We start from the raw sequence: 6565 nt of genomic DNA, 5'->3' as shown, positions 1-6565 counted from the left end.
CTCTGGGCAAGAGCGGGGGGAGCCAGCAGGGGCTCGGAGAAGCGAGGCAGGGGCGGGAGGTGGACGCCGGTCGGCGGGCCGAGGAGTCGGGAGTCCGAGGACGAGCTCGGGAGGACGGAGGAAGGAGAGGGAGTCGGTCAGGGCGCTCAGACAGGAGCAGACGAGCAGCAGGCGCGCGCACTCCCACTGTGGAAAGGAGGACTCGGAGGGAGGATGGGGGTGGGGGAGGAGGAAAAGGAATCTGCGCCAAACCGGGAGCTCGAAGAAATCAGACAGGGAGGGCCAGGGCGTCGAGGAGACCGAAAGGTACTCCTGGGGAGTAAGCCCGGACGGAGGGGGAGGAAGGGGCAGGGAAAGTGGCCCAAGAAATGGAACAAAGGACAGTGTGCAAGGGATTGTTTGAGACGAGGCCTGCAGGGTGTGAGTTTGAGTGTGCCGGTGTGTGACCTGCTTTCAGGCCTGCAGGGTTGAGAGAAGAGGTCACGGAAACCAGGGGCTGCGGGGGTGGAGGTGCGGGTGGGGGTGGGGAGGGGTGTGAGGGACGGACACGAGGCTGGGGTTAAGGCTGACAGGTTGGGAGTAAGAGGGGATGACTGAGGAGAAATATGGAAACGTGGGGTGAACGGGCTCAGTCGAAAGAGAGCGACTGAGACTGGTCGACCCCGGAAGGCCGGACTGCCTGACACAGCGCTCAGTGCTAGGGCACAGGCGCCCGAGGTCAAGGCAAAGGGAGCAGGTACGCGGCGCCCAATGTCCGCGCGCAAGTGGGCACTGACGCACACTGACCAGTGTACTCGAAGAGATTGCGCTGGACAAGGCTCAGGCCCTCATAGAGTCTAGAATTTCCTCTGCTGTACCTACACTCAAGAGTTCACCCCGGGTCACGGACATCTCATTTTTTAAAATGACGAGGTTAAGGTTCCTGTCGAGCATGGTATTAAATTGCACGAGACGCTGGTGGGTGTGGAAAGAGAAGCTCCCCTCAGACCCACATTTTCTCTTAAAAGTCGAGGGACATGTGACGTTAGAGAGGTCATTTTCACCCGAAAAGTGTGCCTTGCTTCTGAACCCTGATTTTTCGATTTCTTGACTAGAACTAGAGTATGTGTTTTGGTAGCGAGCTGGATACTTATGCTCTGTCCTGTCCTTGGTTGGGAGGACTGTAAATGTGATTCGCCTGGAGGACCAGGTGTGAATGCTTGTTCTAGGCATATTGGACAAAGTTGTTCCAGTCTCAAGGGCATTCTGTTAATGCATGTTTTTGGAAAGTGTTGGGAAACAGCCATAGCTCTCAGTTGGGTTTTCCCACCAATATCAGTTCCTACATAGGAGCAAAACTCAGCCAGGCCCGCCATTAAAGAGCCCTCCCTTTTGGCCCTCGATGGAGAATAAAGTGATCTCTAAAAGTGGTTTGCTGTTCCTAAATTAATGTACCAATTCTCACAACTTTAAGAAAATAAAAATGACTTGTTGGGAGACGGTGTGTGAAATATGTACATTTAAAAATGTAGTTTAAATAACCCCGGTCACTACATAGGTGTGGGGATTTTCCTGCATTTGGGGGCTGTCTGGAACATGTTATGTGTTTTCTTGAATTACTCTGTGTTTTGAATTCATTTGAGTTAGCAGTAAAAACAGGCAAACAAACTCGCTCAATTTGTTTTGAATGTTAAATCCCTTCACTTTGAAATAGCTAACAGTCGACAGATGGACTCATTTTATGGAAAGGGTTAGCCTCTTCAGCCATGAAGAAAACTGAGGAGAGGTCTACATTTTAAAGCCATTACTAACCTTCACATAACATCCGTGAAAACTCCAACTTTCTCTCTTTACCGGGTGAAAATTCAAGACAGTTTTATTTGAGGAAAGAGACGTGAGGTGAAAATGCCCGCGTGCTGTTTTATTTTTATTTCCCTTCTGTCTCTGGTAATTTTTTATTTTCGATTTCTGAAATCTTCCTGAAGCAAGAAAATCAAATTTAATTAACAAGTCTCGCAACTGAAGTCTAAAGTCATACCGTACCAGCAAATGTTGTCAAGGAGAGACACTTCTGTCTCTGCCTGTCAAGGATTTCTCCCACCCCTTCTGAGTAATGGGTTAATGTCTTTCCTCCCCCTTTTCTTTTCATTTTATATATATTAAGAAACACTCAAAGAGTGCGGCCTCGTCCTCATCTGGTGGCAAGTATGGGAGACGTCACGGAAAAGTGGGGGAAGAGTGAGAAAATCAGACACAGGAAGATTCAGAGACCCCGAGAGACAAGGGAAAGAGAACCGGGCTGCGCTGGGGAGCCGCGCAGATCTGTGCGTGCAGCCCCCTCCTCTTCTGGATTCAGAGGTTTGCAAACCCGAACTGGGATGTAGGGGTTTCGGGAAGCTCACGTCCCCTCGCCCCCCTTCTGTCTGGAGTCTTGCCCGCCAGGGGCTGGTTAACCCCAGTCCGGCGGTCGCAGACACCGCGCTGAGCTTTTGGGTCCTCGCCTCGCCCAGCGCCAGTGCAGCTGAAGTGAGCAGCTGGTGGGAAATGCAAATGGCTCCTGGAGAAATAGAAGATACAGAATGATTCTCATTCCCTCCTCGAGTGTGTGGAAGGAGCTGGACATACGTTTCACGCTCCTAATCCTTCTTTTACATTTTTAGTCATACTCCTATTAAACAACTAATTAATGCCCAGAACCACCGGGGAATACATTAGGCATGCAGCGGAGACGCAGGGTGCTGGGGGGCTACAAACCGCCGAGCAGATGTAAGACGTGGATTTCAGGTTTTACCCTGTCGGAGCAGAAATGGAATAGTGGGCCCTGGCGACGGGCTGAGGCGACTGTATTTAGATTCCGATTACTCCAAATTAGAAAGGGGTGGAGGGAGCGTCCAAGCAGAGCAAACTCTCTGCCCTGCCGTTGTAAACAAGATTGCAGCATCAAAGGTATCACCAGCTCCTCAAGGGCCAGGTCGCCTGGATTGGGAGCCGGCGTGGGGCGACTCTGACCTCACGTATCTGTGAATTTCAAGGATGTTGCAATTCGACATACATAACTCCAGTCGGTTCTCCTGGTAATCCTTGATGAAACTAAGTGTTCTAGAATACCTTCTAAAAATTTCCTCAGATGTATACATCTTTCTTACTTTTCCAAAAATTTGAACCGAGTTTAAAGATAATAACCATTTCCCCTAGCCCTTCTTTCTGTCTCCTCGGCTATCTGACTTAATGTGTGCGGGACCCAGGGCACTGGACACCCCTCCCCCAAACCAGCCCAGGGAGAGCGGTGCTGGCTGAACGGATCAGAGAATTTTTAGGGAGATTCTGAATTATACCCTTCCCTCTAGTATTTTGAAGCAAGTGAGAGAACTGTTAGAACAAGAATCAAATTGTGAAGCTCTGGGAGGGCATAAAATTTTCTGATCAAAGCGGGGCAAGGCCGAGGACAAATGTGGGGTGACCTTGGCCAGCCCGCTCTCACCCGCGCGTCAGGATTTGGGAAAGGTACAGTGTTGTTTTACAGCCCGCGCGCCGGGCTGCGTGCTACCATTTACTTTCTTCACTCTGGATTATGATCTCAGCCCTGGCAGGCGATTTCCCCAGCTCCTTATCTGACAACAAGCGAGTATGTAAATACCAATGGCTAGAGATGTTTAACTGCCTCAAACATTATTGATTTGTTGGCTGTTCTAAATTTTCTCGCCAGTCCGGGTCTTGTCTCCGAATTGTCTCTTCAGGCGGTTTGATCTGAATTTCCGATGCTACAATACAATAATTGTTTTTTTAAAGGCATTTAAGATGAACCAATTGATTTGCATATAAATTAAAATTATTATGCGTTGCCTATTCCGGTATCTTATAATCATTTTGAAATTAATACTTAACCACAAGAGCTAAAAGAATATATAAATGTCTGTATTGACTTACTAATGAATTACCTAATTAAAAAGTCCCGGGCATGCTTGGCTCTGGAAAGATTGTTCAATCAAGACACTTTAGGGAGGGATGAGTATTGGAAGGGTAACAGACCCATGTCTGGAACTGCGAACGGAGATTTGGGGATTCTCAGCTTCAATTTTGGAGCGCTGGCCCTTCTCTGTCAATGATTTTGTGTTTGTTTGTAAATAAACCAAGTGGAAGAAGCGCTCCGTTGGCCGCGGTCGCTCAGGCCCTTTGCTCTGGCAGAGACCTTCCAGCTCTAACCCAGAAGCGCTAAATCCGGGAGCAGCTGGGCCAGCCCGGAGGTGTGTGGCCGTGGCAGGCTGGCCAGCCATCCCCTCTCCCGCTGCCTCGCGGGCTGGCTGGGTAAGCGGCGGCCGCGCGCTCTGCGCACACATCGGGAGCTGGAATTGGAGCCGACATTTAATAGATATGCTAACTGAGCACTTACCTTCGTCCTGAGGATAGGAATAAAAGGTAGCTCTTCTTAAGAGAGGCGGTGCAAAGGCACGCTAGGAGTTCAGAAAAGGCTGGCGGCGGGGAAATCTGTAGCCTGGGGGCTCGCCAACATCCCCTTTCATTTCAAGCACTTATTGATTTGCTGTTGTCATCTTTGGCGACGCAGAAGGACACTTGAAAGAATTTCTGATGGGGCTCTGATCTCAGAAAGGAGGTGACCTGCGGTAGGCTCTCACCAAATTCTTAATTACCACATCAACTGCTTTTTAATTTCCCACCCCACCTCCTTCCCCCATGGTAACTGAGTTTACTTCTTCTTAACTTTTTAATTATTCAGAAACTTCCTTACCTCCATCCGCTCCCCTTTTGCAGCGGGTTTCTATCAGAACTTTTACCCTGCTTTCCCATGGCAGGGTCTGTAGGTGGATCCCTCCCACCTTTGGCACACCTGGCCTTTCAAAATCTCTCAATGTTTTTTAGGTGTGAGGATGGGAGGCCCACCCTGTCCAGCATGAGCACATACTCAGAGACGGGAAGACCTGCACAGACCAGACTGCCCTCAAACCCAGGGGATCTTACAGATACTCTCTTTTTCAGTTATCTCTTGAAATCTGAAATGCTTGCCTGATCTTACTTTGATAATACTCTCCCTTGCCCATTCCTTGTTCAAAGTAGTTGGAACATGTGTGCAAACGTGCCCACAACATCTCCACCTAGGTTCTTTACCCAACTGTAAATAAACAGGAACTAAGGCAGGAGATTGGCATATAGATTGCTTCATGAATCAGAATCCCCAATCAAGGATTCCTCAGTCAACTCAGGCTATCATCTACAATGAGTCATTCCAAGGAGGAGGCCCTCAGGAACCTGCACTGTGGGACAACAGGTAAAAACCATAGTAAAAGCAGAAAAATTTCAAGATTATTTCATTGCAGTGAAAATTACGTTTTGGGGTTTTGTTTGTAACCCCTTTGTTTTAGTACATGTGGAATTAGAGAGGAAAAAATGTGTCAAGATGGTCATTGGTATTAAAGAGGAGAAATACCTTGGGTTCCTCAATGAAAAAAAGACCTCTCAAGTCTCCATAGTTCTGTGGTTTAACTTCATTTACAATAGTAGGAATAAATAGGACACAGGCTGCTGTATATATTTTATGTATTTTGACCAACTTGAGCTTCCATTAAAAGTAGCTATACAGGATTTCTTTTAAGCTTTGATAGGAATTTCAGAAAGTGAAGCCAGTGAGACATCCTAAACTGAGTCAAACACTTCAAGTTCAGGAATATAATATTGTTTTTGGATTTTTTTGACAATCTGTAAGGGTTTGCAAATCCTTACCAGACCTGACACCATGACAGGTAGTAAGTTCAATTACTGTTTGATTTTAAAATGAACTTTTTATTTGCCAGCATAGTCTTGGTTTTTAATTAACAAAAAATTTAGTTTAACAGAGAAATGTGCCAGTGTTCACTTTCTACAGAACTTACATTTTAGTTGTTGCAAGTAATAATAATTTGTATTACTGTGTGTATTCCTTTTACTTTTGGGGGGGCATGAGTTGGGTCCCACCATCACCACCACTACCACCACAAACAAAATCTAAAAGCTAAGCTCTTTTTTGTATGATAATTGATACTTGGAATGCTTCTGACATACTTCAAATCATACTTCATCATCATAAAAATGTACCTGGTAAACTGTCTTGGAATTTCTAGCAAGAGTTTGCAGCAACTGGAACGACTTCTCTCTGGGAAGATAATCTCTTGGATGAGTTCTCATTGTCTGGAAGAATGAACTTTGGAGCAATGGAGGAGGAAGGGGACATTGGAGGTTGTCAGCCACTTCGGCTGAAACAAGCTGGAGTGCAGTGAAGTGACTAATGTAGTGGTCAGATTCCCACCATGAGCTGCTCCTTAACTGAAGCACTGATGTCCCCACCCTGGGATTCTGAAGCACTTGGTGTGTTGATCCCTCCTCATGGTCTTCTTCATGTTGTTTCATAGAAGATCTCTGGCTCAGTGACGTTCTGTGGTTGTAACTCTCATACTTATTATCATAATCTTAATGTTTAGGTTTTGATGCACTCAGGTGACAGCTACTCTGTTAGCAAGCTGTAGCATACAGAAGAGGTGGGACAAGTAAAGACTCACCATAACTCAAATTCAGACATGTTTAAATGACTTTGACT

Source organism: Phyllostomus discolor, chromosome 1 (assembly GCF_004126475.2).
Source record: "Phyllostomus discolor isolate MPI-MPIP mPhyDis1 chromosome 1, mPhyDis1.pri.v3, whole genome shotgun sequence".
Taxonomy (NCBI): domain Eukaryota; kingdom Metazoa; phylum Chordata; class Mammalia; order Chiroptera; family Phyllostomidae; genus Phyllostomus; species Phyllostomus discolor.
Note: the sequence above shows the minus strand (reverse complement) of the source record.